Consider the following 16355-nt stretch of genomic DNA (forward strand, 5'->3'; position numbering starts at 1 on the left):
TCAAAGAGTATAAAATATATATAAGGTATACTGTCAGTATAAGCACCTTCCCTGTTAAACATACATGGTCATAAAATATTAAGGGAAACTAGATCAATCTATTGAAGATATTCACATACAAAAGTGTTTTTCATAGGTCATAGGAATTTATTAGAAAACTTAATGTACATTATGGAGCTCTGAGCTGTGTGACCATTTTGTATCCCTGTGGATATAGCAAAAGTACGCTCATCAAGTTACTGGCACACAACTCAATTTTTACATGGGAGAGTAAAACTTGGTGTTAAATAATGCCTAAAAGCAAATAGAAAGCACCTTGTCTCCTTCAAATGGCATCCTCCCAGGAAATGCAAAAAACAATCAATATATTATAGTAGCTTATGATCTCATTTAAGTGATTCAACACAACAAAATTTCAATGACATTTCTTTCTTCTGTGACTGTTGACTTGCCTTTTCTCTGAACTGCACCACTAGATTTAGATTTTTTTCCAATTTTTTTCATCCTTTCCTTAGGACCATGCTAGGAAGGCAGCCTGTCCTGGGGAAAAAAACATATGGTTCATTAAACTACTAGAGATTAACAGAAGCCGAAAAATTCATGAATGCCATGGACTCTGTAGCTCTAGTCTAGGGAGGGGAAGACCTGTGCCACATCAGGCTGGCTGCACTGTCCCCTGGGATTTGTGGGATTGTCTCCTACCCTAGATGTCTGTGTTTCCTTCTTAGTTTATCTTAGTTTGATTTTTTACAGAACAAAACCTGTACTTTTCCTGTTAAATTGCCCTACAGCTGCCTTATACAGGAAATGTACATGGCTTGTACTCCCCAGTCATACCAATTTTTATGTCTGTCTGAATAGGATTACTGCTTGGGCCTCCAGAAGATGTTATACTTATTTACATTTGAGTTAAGCACTGATGATCCCCTCCTTATGGCTTCACTGCAGAAAGAAGGTGGTGGTGGCAGCGAGCAGATAAATCACAAAAGACACGCTTCATCTGCCTGATCTCTGGTCTCACTTCTGCCCTTAGAAATGGTGCAATAGTTCAAGTTTATAGCCTTTGTGGATTAGAAAAGCACCCTTATGCTGTTGAAAAGAGAAAATGTCCATAAACAGTGATATTGACAGTTATTACTGTTGTATCACTGAAGACCAGGGCTCATTGTGCTAAGTGCTGTGCAAATGTATTTTAGAGGGCTTTCCCTGCTATAAACAGCAATATTCTTGTTAGAAGCAGCAGGTCTTGTTATTCCTATAACTCTCTTTGCTCTACTTTGCAGCTCAAGTAGCACATGGGCAGTCATGCCTTAGTAACAGTTAGAAGAACCAACTGAAGACAGACACATTTCCATCATGCGAGTACTTCTTTATATCTTCTGTCTCCACCACATTTGGAGTTTTGCTGTCTTTACTCCAGGGAAAATTTGCCACACTCCACGTGTTCATATAGAAAGCATAAGAAGCAAGCAAAGTGAACAAATGTAAACTGGTTGAAACAAAAATTGAGGGTTTTTTATTTTCAAAACAAAATATTTGGATCTATAGCTTTTTATCTTTTAGAATAAGTACATGCCCAGATTATTCTGTGACAAACACATTTAGAAGGCACTACAGAAAGAGTGGAATGTGTAGATGCCTATGATTGAATTCTAATCAGAAAACAGAGTTCTTCACTCTTTCTGTAGTTCTAGTCTGGTGGTCCAGATTGCCCCTAACCAACATCTACCTAAGGGCAGAGAGATGCTATAAACATCCTAGAGAGATGGTGCTGGGGAAGCCTGAAAGATTGGACATGCTTTCTATCCCTGGGGTGGTTTTCTGTTAGTTTGGTTTTTTTTTTTTTTTTTTTTTAATTGGAACATATTTTCCTTTTCCCCTTCCTTTCTTACATGACAACTCTATTTACAGCTTGCAAACTTCTCACTCTTTAGTTTTGGTAACAGTATTGCTGATTCATTGATCCATTCATGATCCAGGGCTCCTTTCAGTCCTTTCCAGCAATGCTACTGCCTGGCCAATTATTTTATTGTGCTGATACATCTTTTCCTTTCCCCTCTGACCAGCTCTTATCTCACAACAGTCTCCACATTTTCTTTGGTGTGTCCTTTTCAAAATGGAGAGTTAATAACTAGGTCAGCTTCAATAAGAAAGGTGAGTGTGGAGTGCTAGTCTGTGCTCAGGAGCCTCCTTGCCCCTTACAGAAAGAATCTCTCACATTTCCTCAATCTTAATCCACTTTTAATGGCCTTACTTATTAGTTGCTAAGCTGTTTTCTTCTGCAGAGCTAGAAAAGATAGCCCACATAGTAAGGTGCTGGTATTTTGTGGTCAGGCACAACATCAGAATGTCTGGATTTGTATCTTGCCCTTTTTTGGCGGATTAGGACCACTGAGGAAACTTATTCAGTGCTATCTGCGTTTAAGAAATGAGAGCCTGGATGAGATTTCTGGCCCTCAAGCAAATTTTCTGAGTGCCCTTGGGTGACTCAGTTGCTTGTCTCTGTTTCAGCTCTCTCTCTGCCAGGCTGATGTAATATTCCATGCCTAATATAGGTGCTGAGGAGCTCAATTAATGAATGCTTGTGGAGTGTGCAGATCACTGATTTACAGATTGGTACCCCTGAGGGACACCAGCAGAAAGCTGCTTGGGAACACAGGCTGGCTTGCCAGGGTGGAGAGTGAGAAAACTCTCAAAGAAGTGGACAGGAGGCTGGTAAAAGGAAGCAGGAGAGAGCCCAGAAAAATTTGGGCTGATATAACAAAAGGCATTCATTACTTGCTACAGAAACTCTAAAAGAATCTGACGTTTGGATGTTCCCTTCAAATTTGGATACTTGGAAAGCTTTAATCCATCAAATTTGAGTGGGGAGTCTAAAAGTCTAAAGAAAGACCTCCTGAAAGCCATTTGCATAGTGTACACAGTAAAAATCTATAGACATATAGATTAATTTAAACTTTGAAATTACATAAGCATTAAACAAGCCTTGAAAAAATGCACACAAACATATTCTGGTGAAAAGCTACATTGTGATCCTTCCTGTATGAATTATAGCACATGTACAATAACTGCCATGCCTTCTGCAGGGAATGTGAGAATGTAGGCACCTATTCAGATTGGAGGCCATAAAAAAGGAACCTCTAATAACAAATGGATCCTAACATTTTTTGAAATAACTAAAATAAGAAAGGGACCAGAGGGAGTGAATTGCATAAGGAGTGGAAAATCCTGAACCCATGCTGGCCCGAAAGAAGTATCAGAAAGAAAGAGCTCCTTTAAGTAAAAAACCTCCCAAATTAGACCTTTGTCTGACCAATTCAATAAGAAAGGAACAGGGAATAGGGAAAGTCATTCAAATGTATTCATTAAGTTGGCAGAGAAATGCTTATTAAAGAAACTCTCATCTTGATTCCTTTTATGGGGAGGAGGAAAAGAAGAAGGAAGGGAAAGATTTTTTTTATTATTATTTAACATTAATGGTTCAGAGGCATTCTTCCTATTATTCCTTCTATTTTGACTTGCTGCATTTGAAAAACATGTTGTCTTTTAAATAGATTTATTCCTTTCAACAGCATCTGACATCTTTTGTCAGAAGTTCCTTCATTTTTCCAGTTTATTTCTTAACATGTATTTGTAGAAGTGGCTTCCACTGTATTAATTGATGTGTTTGTGTCTGTTCAGAGCAAATGCATTCTCCTCACAGGGATTTTAACAGGCATTTGTTTAAGTGCGTTTTGCTTTTCTGTGTCTATTTCTGCTTGTTTTTCTGGTAGAGAAGGAGACATTACTAACATGCAGCCAGCATAATGAGTCCCATTAACTCCCAGTTCAGTTTGCTTTTTGACCACCTCTCTTTTAATGACTGTACTTTTCCTGACTGCAAAGTTTGGGGAATAGGAAGACTGCTCGCTCTGCTGGATTTTAATACATGTTTACATCCTTCTTTGCAGAACAGCACCACCTCTCAATTAATGTTACTCTTAGCCTTAAAAAAGCAATTGGTAATAAATAAATGCGAGCATGTTTTGGGAAAGTGTGGTGCGAACCAGATTTTTCACAAAGGCTGCTAAGAAATTTTAGAAGCAGCATTTGTGCTCTAATATTTTAAAGCTTTTTCATTGATCTCCTGTTAAATGAGAAGCAAGAATTAACCTCAATGACAGTGCTAGTAGCTCTGCAGTCTATTTTGGCCTGTTCTTTAAGTAAAAAGAGCAACCTAGATGAGAATTTTGTGCTTCACTGGATATTGAAAGATGAGGCAATAAACTGCTAAACTTGAGTAATCACACACTCCCAGAGGAATGCTTCAAATGGGGTTGGTCAAAAACCTTGAAATTCTAGCCTTCTGCACACTGCCTGGGCTTTAACATTTGATGAGAGTCATTATAGTGGGGGACTGAATACAAGTGTCTTCTGATTACAGACCTTCCATTAAAAGTTCCCACCAGTGTGCCTTTCCATAGAGAAGCGTCAATGGGATTAAAATCTCAATTCACCCCAGTCAATTCTCCAGTAACACGATTTCATTAGAGGCAGGCAGGGAGGAAAATGGACTAGAAAGCACTGAAACAGCTGGTGTATAAATTATAAAGTGTACTTTCTACTAAGTGAACACACCTTCCGCTCAGCCACATTACTAATTAATGTGTAGGGTAGCCGATTTTATGTAAATTGTATTCTTCCTCTCTCCTGTGCTTTGGTTAACAACAGGTTCTTCTAAATCTTGGAAAAAGAAAGATTATGCAAAGCTATCATCATATGAAAATAACGTATTAACATACTGCCTGTGAACTGTATCCAATCAGTTCCTTTTCACTGGCGTGTGTACAAAACAATTAAAATCAAATTTATATTGCACTTCTTTAATATATTCTGGTATTAATATAATCAACGAACAAGTGTTAAAAAGTCTTACAGGCCTATTCTGCTTTAAAATGATATGTTTGTTCTCAGAGTTAGTGGATATTTTCAGCTTTTCTAAAAGGGCACTAAAATGAAAAGTTCTCGGCGTACAAATGCAGCTCTGGCAGGTTCATGTGGAGCCTTTCTTATTCCAGAATTCCAGCCTCTCTCAGCCTGTTGTGTTCATGTTTTTAGCTGGTGTCTTTACTCCTGGTCTTTGTCAGCTGTTCCCCATGTTACCTGCAACATATTGGTTTTTAATTATTGGGTGTTGCTGAATAACAGTTCATAAAGTTTATGAGAGCCCTGGATTGTCTGGATGACCTGCGGGCTGGTTGTGCTACCAGCTGTTCCTGTGTCAGACAGACACACACACCCAGGATCTGCCTGCCAAGGACCAGGACTTCACCTGGAGCCTGAAGGATGGCTCACATGCCACCAGCACATCCTTATTTTCCATGTTTCATGCTCTGAGGTTTTCCCTCTCTGTTCTCCTTCCTGCCTTTGGTGTACTCTCATGTGACACGTGGCAGGGAGAACTGAGATACTCTGTCACTGCTCTCGGTGCTAGAAGATCTCAGAAACAAAAAAAACCTCGTGTGAATAAAACAGTTTTGTCATTCAAAGGGGTGGAATGTCTACCAAGAAGTTATTTATTCCGGCCTTAACAATATCTGCATCTCCCCAGGAACAGAGCCTTGTCGAGACCCTCCGCCAACAGGCACTCCACACTTCATCAGGCAGTTTTTCTCAGGGATTCTGAGAAAATTCTCAGGGATTCTGAGAAGATTCAAACAGAACTTTGCTGTCTCTTAACACCTCTAGCTGCAGGTAAGCCAGTTTCTTGTCCTACGCTTTGAGGATAAAGAAGAGATTACTCTCTTCTTTGAATTTGCCTTTTACTTATTTTGAGAACCTATCCTCCCTCAGACACATATACAGAGACTAATGCTAGTGCCCAGCCAAGATGATTCTCGAAACCATGATCATGAAGCTGGAAATTATTGGTTTTCCCCTCCCCTGGCAGTGCTGAACCTGCCTACAAAGACACATCCCTCTGAGGAGACCAAAAGAGAATGTATTTCCTAGGAGAAATAAGTGAGTGAGATCCTCATACCACTTCTGAGCCTTTTTCTAAAGCAAAACTGCTTCTTATGGCAAGAGACAAACTAAGCTGAAAACATAAACTCACTTCAGTTTGGACCAGAGGATAGTAATAAACCATGGAGGAAAGGTCAGTGTCTTCCCATTAAGTGGTCCCGTGTCATCCTTATTTACGATTGCCTAACAATTAATTTAACCAGATAAAAAAGTGATTGGCCTAATTCCATTTTGAAATTGGAGATTTGAATTCTTGGAAGCATAAATAGTTGTGCCTTTACATTATCAAAAATGGCTTTAGACTCAAACTGTTTCTTTTTCTCTTCAGCTCTTTCCATCAAGGCTACAAAATGAAGGTGGGTGAGGAATGCAGAGGAGAAGGAAAAAATACTAGGATTCATTGCCAAGTACTTTCTTTTTGTCCTTCATTTCCTACCAGCTGATTTGGAATGGAACCAAGCTGAGTAGATGACTGACAGAGTACCTCACACTAAACCCTTGGTCAGACCTGCTGCACCATTTTCCTCCTTGATGGTGTGGGTGGCATAAAAGGCATCAGCAGGCTGGCCCTCAGCCTTGAGGCACAGGGCAGCATCATCTGCAGCTCTCTGTAGGGATAGAACAGGAGTGGAGGAGGTGCATATCCCACCCTTGGTCACAGCATTGGAAGCCCAGGAAGCGTCAGTGGGAACTGAACGGAGCCAGGAAGGTCTGAGCAGAGACACAGATCACAGCCCTCACCTTCCCTGGCTGCTCAGCACTCCAGGTCAATGCTGTCTCTCCCACTCCCTCCGGCTGTAAGTCACTGTCAGATCCTTCCCCACCGGCTGAGGGACAGTATGGTGGCACTCTCCAAGCCTGCCAGGACCTGGTGCCATTACTACTCACAAAGGAAAGAGGGACAGACACAGAGCTCTGGTACCCAGGTTTGCTGTCCCACTCACAGCACCAGGAAAAGATGCTCTGTTGCTCCTTCAGAAATATTTTGCTGATGAACTATTTCCAGATAAGATGAACAAATAAATCTCAGGAGCCTCTGAAGGTGATCCTCCAGAAATGGCTTAACGGGGCTTAACAATGGCTTGCCTGGCCATTTGCTGGTTTGCTCTTTTTGGAAGGAACAAATGTATGAAAAGATAAGTTGTAATTACTGTTTTCCAGGCAGCTCAAAATAAAGCCAGAACAGAGAAAAGAAGCTTCTCTTTCTTTGGGTGGTGTTAGGTTGAAAGCTGATGAGTGGGTTCCTCAGTGATTTGGGGGTTGCACATCTTCAGTCAGAGAGATTCTCACATTCCTGCAATTTTTAAATGGGCTTTTTTTAAATGTTGCTGTATTATTTGTACCAGTGTTTGCTGTATTCATGGGAAATTATCCTATTTTTCTTCAGTGGATACTGCACAAGACTCAAAATGAGAAACACATCCATAAAGTTAGTTAGCGTTCAATGTGTAATTTTTTTTTGTGATAAGGAAAATGAAAAAGATAGTTGTAGTTGCATTTTAATTACATTTATTGAATATACACATTGTCTAAGATCTAGAATATCTCTAGCATGATGGAAGACAGCAAAAGAATGGGATTAGAGCAGAAGAAGAAGAGATCTCAGGCCTAAATAGTGATACAGAGAGGATAACCAATCTGAAATGGTTGAAATTGTGCAGCTTTAGGGGATGTTTAGTTTCTTAGCACAAATTGCACAAATTTAATTTCTGCATGCATTCCCATAATTATTTTTTTTTGGAAGTAACTGTGAAATTGAGTCTTTTGCTTCTGCTGATATTAGGTCACTTCTGAAAACAAAGTGTATCTCAGAGAACAGCAATATTATTATTATTCAAAGGCTGCGTGCTTGGGCAATTATGCAAACACTGTCCTCCTGTCAGTCAGTACAAACCCTTCCTAAAATACCTGGAACCCTTGAATTAATTAAACTTCCCATCACCTCTGAATGCCACCATGCAAAGGGTTCACCTCCTCCCCAAACCCACTCCAAAATTCCCCTCCCAGGTCATTTTATCATGCAGTCGTCCAGCTGAATGTTGTTCTGCAGTGAACACTCTTGCTCCTCTTATCACTGAGTACAAGTTTGTCTATGTACAGCTCTGCAGACTCTGTATGCTCTTTTAGCAAAAGTCAACTTGGTGACTTACGTGTTGCAAAAAGTGTGGAATCCACTGAAAGCAGCATTGCTTCCCTGAAGGAAATAAGTTTTTGTGGCCTAACCTCAGAGACAGCAGAGGCTGATGTCCCCTTTCCATCACGGCTGGAAGTTTAGGAGCACAGTTCATATGAAAACTGCTGGAGAAAAAAATGCCTGGTGGGAGAAAACTCCCAAAACAACATACCAAGTGTAATGATACAGAATGTAACAAGACTTTTTTCCTTTCTTTTTACTCCTTAAGTACTCTTAATGGGAAGAAATGGTTTCTCTTTTCAGATCTGTGTATTACTGCAGAAATATCCCACTGGAAAAAGGCTGCATAAATTCTGGCCACTGTGTAAATCCCACACTGAAGACTCACTTGGGAAGAAGAAAAGACACAAAATGTTGTGCTGGCTCTGTAAGTGAAGGTAAGTGTTGTCCCACATAAACAGTAAGGACAGCAAAGCTAAAATGGTGCCCAAATCCTGTTTCAGGAGCAAACCATTGTTATGTCAGCCAAAGCCTTTGGGATTTTTATGAAGGTGGAGACTGTTTCTCCCTTTGTCTATTCTTACTCCTTGGTAAACAGGCATGTATAAAACCAGACCTATATAAAAAGGACGGCATTCACATCCTGTGTTTTGTGCCCCCCCCACCCCCCCCGGCTACACCCTGTGTGTGTGGCACTCAAAAGGGCAAGTGTGTCCCACAGGGAGGAGGAATATTCAGCCTTCCACAAATGGCTTTGAACCAGCTGCACATCACAAAACCACCCTGCAGAGCCCCTGGGCCTGGGTACTCTTGCTGGGACAAGCTCATCCATGACTGTATGGGGAGCTGCTTAATTGAGGCTCATTACTTCCATTTCCTACTGACACCGCGCACCCCGCGAGGCAAGCCAGGGGCAGGGGGTGGAACAGCTGCTGCTGCTCGTGGGGAAGAGGGAGAGGATGAGGGATAACATGCCCTCGCCCAGCCCTGCTGCCTCTGTGGCTGGCACAGCCTGTGAGGAGGAGCAAGGTGCTAATGTGACACCCTCAGACAGGGGCACGCACCTGCCCAGGCCACCACAGGGCTTTGGTGCACTCCTGACAAACTGCCCCCAGCAGGTGTTTCCTTCACCCCTTTGGGATGCCTGGCAATCTGTTCGTTTTGTCCTTTTTTGGGGAAGGTTGATGCTTGGAAGAACCTCAGCTAAAACTCCCAAAGAGGAGAACTTCCCTATTTTAACAGGTAACATCATCCATCTATTTTTTCTTATTCAGGTTGTGTAACCTGCTTCTCCAAGGTCAGAAAAGCATCCTTGCAAAGCCTCTAGCTCAGATTCTGTTTCTTCAGGCACACAAGCTCACAGGTAGACACAGACTTCCTGTTCATTCCTGCTCCTGTGGATGTCCTGAATCCCTGCTGAGAGCCTTGTTCCTATTTCTTTACAGACATTCTTCCAGTTCTTTGCTGATGTAGTATCCTCAGTTTTCATTATTAAAGATCCATTATGGGCTTTGGCTCCCATAGGTAAATATGCAGTATATTCCACTTTATGTCAACTTTTCCTGAGCTTCCACAAAAGCTGTTAAAGGAATTAATCACCTTTTGATTTCCATGGGACAGTGGAAAACCTGTGAGAGAGAACTTAGGCAATGATATCTGTTATTATCACCCTTCTGAAACTCACCACTGCTGAGTGAAAATGAGCTTTGTGAAGGTAATCAATCACTGGCCACCACATGGGCTCCCTCAGTATAACATTAAGGGTAAAACTCATCACTTTGAACAGCATCAACGCAGCCTTGTGTAACACCAATTCTCACTCACCCACTTCTGTAGAGGAGATGAAAGAGGGATCTGTTTACTCAAGATGCTCTGGCTTTGTGTTTCACCACTTCCAGTGCAAGTAATGACTCGCTGGACAGCTACTGGACTGGCCAGGCAAGGGCTTTCTGTGCTGCAAGGTGGCATGAGGCCATGGTAGCTCGGCACGTTGACTAGGAAGTCAGATAAATTACAACTGCCAGCATCAAAACTGTAAAAATTAAAAAAATAAATATCATGGCATTACAGAGAGTACCTTCCTTTGCAGCTGCTGTTAGGCAATATGCTGTCAGTTCATAGAATAAGAAATTATTTCAGAACATATTGCATTATGCCAGAATGTTGTTTCACCCCCCAAAAAACCCCTCCATGAGTGCCCCCAGAGGATGTTTTAGGTGAGGGATAAACTCAGAGAGATGGTGGTGTCCATTGTGTTAGACTCTGCACATTAAATATTTGGCAGCCCAGAGGTGAAAGGTGTGAAAGGACCATGTTTGTGGGCAGAGAAGGTTTTTGGTTTGGCAGCTCCTGGGAGCAGAGCTAAGCTGGTTCAAGGCATTTCAGGCTGGGTTTGTCTTCTCTGCTTGTGTATCTGTAAAGATGCCCAGGTGATTTCCATGGCACAGGCTTTGCAGGCATGCAGTTGCTGCATCCTGTCACTGGAGACTAAGAAGCAGCGGCAGGTCATCACAGAGAGAATTAGCTCATGTATTTTGACAGGTGAAGTTAAATAAAATGAAATAATTTGACAGGAAGTGAAGCAAAAATTCAACAAAGGAATAGACTTGCATGAATATCAGGTTACCAAATGGGGGAAAAATGAGGATGGAAAATGTATATACAAATAAATAAATATAGATTTTTTTCATAAATCTGTTTCAACCTTGGCGGTTTGACTAGCTCAGAGTTCCCTGTCTCTTGGCCTGTTAGGGTAAGGCAGTGCTGCCATCACAGTAAGTGCTTTCACTTCCAAACACACAGTAAAGGGAATGCAGGATCTCTTGCCAAAATCTCTTTCAAAACTGAGTGTGAAGTAACAAAGTAAGAAAGTCCACTTGAGTTTGGAGAGAGTCTAAAATAGGAGCTCTAGGAATTCCAAGCTGCTCTATTAGTCTCATTTCAGGCCCATGGGCTGCACAGGTTTGTGGCCAAGTAACTGTTGATTGTGGCTGCTATTCCCACAGGGAAGAAAGAGAAATGCTATATGGGGCACAAAAGCAACGATGGATTTCTGACAATATAGTCTTTTCCACTGTGATCACAGGCAGCTTTGTGCTCTAGGGAAACAAGGACAACTTTGCCACCAGTATTATCAAGTGCCTAGGACTGTCTTCTTAGTGTGCTGCTGGTGAAAAACAGACATGCAGGGGAGAAAATGCATCCAAAATTACAGCAAACAAATGCATTAGAAGAGGAAAAAAATTATAAACAACACAGGTGGCATGGAAAGCAACAGTGGTGTTTTCTCAGTAAAGATTTTGAGGACATAAAATGGAAAGAGGCAGCACAGCTGCACAGGGCACAGCAGCGAGCCCAGCCTGGTTCTGAGGACCACTGTAGCGATGCTCGGAAACAGCACACGGATGTGTGGCCCTACCCAGCCTGATCAGGGTGTGCCAGCCTGCCAGCCTGCAGCCAAACATGCTGCCTTTTAGTGGTACACGTCCCCTGGCTGCACACAGCAGGCACGGGCCATCTGTGAGGAGCAGGATCCCCTCCTGTGCCAGGACCCGCCGGACACGCGCTGGCACAGTCAGCCCCAGGGCCACAGGGTGATGGCACAGGGGCCACTGGGGGATGTGGCTGGCATGGCCTGATACCCAGAGCCCTGGGAGGGGCTTGGAGAAGCACAGTCCCCTGTGTCATGGCACTGAGATGTGCAGGGGACAGGCTCTCCAGGATGAGAGCAGGTGGGAAGGGCACGTGTCACCCAGGCAGCTGAGCAGATTGTGGGAAAATGAAGAGACAGTTTAATGTTGCGTGTGTTTAGACAGGTAAAATTGTGGTTTGGAGACCTAAGCATAGGTCTCCAAATATATAATATTCATAGGTTTGTTTTCTTTAAGAGAATGTTTCTTTTAATCTGTTTTGTTCTGAAGATATTGTGTGTTTAAGCACTTTGTTGTTATTCCCGCTGTTTAGACTTTGTTATGGACGCATAGGAAAAATCTGCTAGTTATCTACTTTACTTGGATGAATTGTTATCTGATGCTAACATGAAATGTAGGCAGAGTCCTGCAGGAGTCATCCTTTGCCCTAAATGTGCAGTCTTATTAATCACTTTAAAATGTTTCATGGCTCTCAGTGTTGTCAAGATCTCTCTCAAACCTGAACCAAGTGTGAAGCAACAAGGTAAGAAGGTGCACTTTATTTTAGAGACTCTAAAAAAAGAGCTCTAGGAGTGGCAAGCTGCTCCATCACTCTCATTTCAGGCCTGTGGACTCCACAGGTTGTGGCCAAGAAACTGCCAAAATCCAACAGTTGACTAAATTTATAACCTGTGTGTGTTATCAAATTTCAGCTATTGCTGGCCAGATTGTGTAGGAATGCAGAGATGGGAAAGGGGGTAATTCTGTCAGCCAGGGTAAACTAACAGCAGACATGATTTTAAAAATAACATCACCATGGAATTTGCCTGACACAAGCCTCAGTCCCACCCTGATGCAGAAACACTACATAGCTTCAGGGAAATGAACACCCAACTGCCCTGAAACCTGTTCAGCATGAAAGGACTTTGCTCTTCTTCCCTTCACTAGTAGACATTTTTAAAAAGGACAATCACCAGATAAAATATTACAAAAATAACCACTTTCAGGATCTGTTGTCACAGTTTGATTCAGCTGTGAGGGAAGTACCCTTGGTTTTATTTCTTTGTTCAAATGCTTGAGACATTTATCGGAGATATTGATGTGGAATGCTTATGAGTCAGGTAGAAGATCCTACTTAGCCTCAAATTTCAGGCCAACGGTTTTTGCAAACATATTGAAATCCAGCCAGGCCAGGCCTAGTTCCTGACAAGGATCTATCCAGATATTACCTCAATACATGGATTGGTAACCTACAAAAGCAAAAAGCATAGGAATTTCAGATTTAACCTAACTTCTGCTCTGTCATTTAAGGATCATTTTGCACTGTGTCCATGCATTTGAGCAGAAAATTAATGGTTAACTTTGCAGCTACTCTTGTAAATAGACCTTTTTTCTTTTTTTTTTTTTTTTTTCCACAATCATAAATCTTTCAGAGAAATGAAAAGCAGGAAAATAAAGATGTATTAGGTCCACATGTTCAGGTATTCTAGGTGGGCTTCTGCTGTGTGGGAGCCATAGAAACACAGAGACTTCCCCATCACCAGCAGAGCTATTCAGCCAGAAGCAAGGCAGATTTCACACCAGTTCTTGCCTAGGACTGCTGGTACCTCCAGCTGAGATCTGCTGGAGGGTGCTGGCTTAATTATAAAGTATCTCCCCTACAGCTGCAGAACACTAATCCTGATTCACCAGAATCCAGCCCCTTTGTCTGATTATAAAACTAGCTTTTGAAACTTTTGGAATCAATCTAAGCCATGCAATGGTTATAGAGCAGTCATGGGATACATTGCATGCTCTTAAGGTGCCTAGCCAGGACACCTACTCTTTCTGACACATTCTACAAGCCAGGGTCACAGTGGCTTCAGTGTAACTCTATAGAGATATTTCAGCAGAACATGAGGTCTTATCATGTACATTTTGTCAATCAGGAAGTGATTTTTCTTCCAAGGGAAGAACTTTGTGTGGCAGCAGTCTCTTGGGACACTCCTCCCAGCAGAACCATGTCACCGCAGGTGCGCTTCTGTGCCTCGATGCCCTGATCAGTTCCTTTTCTGGAACTGAAGCTCCTCCTCAGTCAGTGGCTGCTGGGCAGGCTGGGCTGGCCCCTGGTGAAGGGTGGAAGGCAGGCTGTGCTCTGTGCTAGCCAGGAGCCAGCTCTCCCTTCCCCAGCAGTGAAAGAGAGCCCGACTCTCACTCAGCCCTCACCTGCAGGCATTCTGGTTTTGTAGGAATTGTAAGGGCTGTGGCCCTGAAAGTGTACTTCAGCATTTGGGAAAGACTTAAGGCTAAATTAGGCAGAGCACAGTGAAAGGATTTCGTTTTTCCAGAAATTCTTGTGACTTTTGTAACTTTTCTACCTTTACTCCTTAGACCAAAATAGCTTTTTTTAAGTTGAGGAACTTCTTGAAGGTTGAATCTGACTGAAAAAAGAACATTCTTTTTTTTCCAGAAGCTTTTCAGGACTTTTCCTTGGTCTGTACAGTAAGTATTTAAAAAGTCATTGAAATATATTTTTTGTTTAATGTGCTACAGATTTGTCACAAGCCTAATTAAAATCTGAAGCCACTGCTTTTATATTATTTATAAAACTTGTTAGAACGCAGTATCATAAATGAAACTGATTTGATCTTAAAGCTCTACAGATCAAGCCCAGGGCAATGGGGCCCTGATTTATTTGGAAATTTTAAATGAAAACAGAGGATATGTATTTATTATTTTAAAAAATAATTCTAGCTTTCCCATAATCTTAGGCCATTAAAAAGGAGAATGAATTTTGGTATGCAAGTAGCAGATAGTGTTTTGCAAAACTACTCTGGTGTTATATTAAAAGCTTAAAATCTGTTCACCAGAATTGCTCACATTATAATTTTCAAACTTATGAAAGTTACAAGAAACTTCAACCCAAGGTAGGAGAACCCTCTTTTGGAAACCTAAGGCCTGGATTGTATTTGTGTAAAAACCCTTTCACAGCACCCTGTAATAGAAAGTGTTTTTAAGTTTGTCTAGTACAACCACGAGGTTGATAGCTTCTCTCCACTCATCTGCATTTAGGGATGACTGTGGTTTTAATGAAACAGAATATTCCAAATACTAATGGATCTTAAATTGCTTATTCCTACCAAGAGGTACTCCAAATAGCACATTTACCTCAAGTATGTGATATAAAGTGATGAGTTAATTCATGTACTTGTGTCAATTGCTTCAAGATACTGAGAATTAGCTGCATTAGTGATATGCTGCTTTTTTTTTTCTCCTTGTGCTTTACATATGAACAGGAAAGTGCATAGGAATGGAGATCAATTTAAGCTGTGCTGTGCAAAGAGGGGAGAAATCTGGTGATGGTCCTACAAATGTCACTGACAAGGTGAGTAAATTCTTTCTTTTTGCATTTTCTTGCTATTCCTTGTACTTAGGCTTGACGTAGTTAGGATTTTTGAAGTAGTATGTGGCAGGGAAATTTCTGATTGCAGTGAATTAGCCAAGAAGAGTTTGTCTTCAGGGGAGCCACATCAAATGGAGCTTGAAAATCCCTCCAAGTGACCTGCACCAAAGCACAGCTCAAATAGCTCCAAGGACCTCATCTCCACCTGGACTCCCAAACCTACCAGCATCTTGTCTTGCAAAAGCAAGAAAAATGTGGGGACCAACGCACATCAAACTTCCCTGGAGATCGAGGGCCAGAGCACAGTGCTATTCCCCAGCCTCAGGGTTCCTGTGAAGTAGAACAGAGCAACAGGTGGTGGCTGTTAATGTGCTGAATGTGGCTTCCCTCTGTGTCCGGCCATGGAAAACAAAGCCAGCCAGCGGATCCATGCCAAACGCTTTGCAAGCATGGAGCTTGCACAATTGGGCTCCACCCACATGCCTCACATGGGAATTTTCTCCCTCACCAGCTGGGATAAGATCACAAGATGGGAAAAAGGAGAAGGGGGAAAAAAAAAAAAAAGAAAAAAGAGCTGGAGTTGTTTTCTTTCCATTGTGGCTCCTGAGCTGAAAGTTCCTTTGCAGCAGAATAATAGAATAAAAATGAGAGTGAACACTGCTGATGGCTCAAAATCTGGCACCAAAGTTTATTTTTCCTAAGCAGTCTGAGTCTGAACGGTCTTGTCAGACAATGTCAACAGAGGTGAAAAAAAATGATGAAAATCATTGAATCTAGTTTGGCTCAAAAATGAATAAATGCACCAGACAGGGTAAGTATATGGCCATTAAAAATGGCATAACCCTGACTGAAAACTGAACACCCTCATATGTATTTTGTACTCTCAAAGGCTTATCTTGCCAGCTGTATTTTTGAATGAGCTAAGTGTCTCCTGGTATGAAATGAATGCGAGTAGGCACACATAAGCTTTCTCATCAGTGTCCACACTCATAGCCGGCTATGTATTGAAGTCTCTCAACTCAGCTTGTTACAGCTATCATGATGCAGAGCCTGAAAATGCCTCTTCTCCAAGTGCAGACAAACGTGAACTGACAAGCACTGTATTTTGCCCTTAAGGCTCCTGTCCATGGTGATGCATCATCAGTTGCTTTCTGTAAAACCCTCTGCCCCCCCATCCCACACGGGCTCCTCTCTTCCCTGAGTGCTC

General features: G+C 41.9%; 1 long non-coding RNA gene across 1 annotated transcript in view; it reads left to right on the plus strand.

The window, feature by feature from the left end:
* The window catches only part of LOC134419396 (uncharacterized), a 313894-nt gene that overhangs the window by 284242 nt on the left and 13297 nt on the right, over positions 1-16355 (plus strand). Inside the window, exons 12-16 of the long non-coding RNA XR_010028034.1 lie at positions 5591-5733; positions 6332-6359; positions 8441-8574; positions 14216-14247; positions 15042-15130. This is a non-coding gene — a long non-coding RNA (uncharacterized LOC134419396). The remainder of the gene's footprint in view (positions 1-5590; positions 5734-6331; positions 6360-8440; positions 8575-14215; positions 14248-15041; positions 15131-16355) is intronic.

Source organism: Melospiza melodia, chromosome 6 (genome assembly GCF_035770615.1).
Source record: "Melospiza melodia melodia isolate bMelMel2 chromosome 6, bMelMel2.pri, whole genome shotgun sequence".
NCBI classification, from domain to species: Eukaryota; Metazoa; Chordata; class Aves; order Passeriformes; family Passerellidae; genus Melospiza; species Melospiza melodia.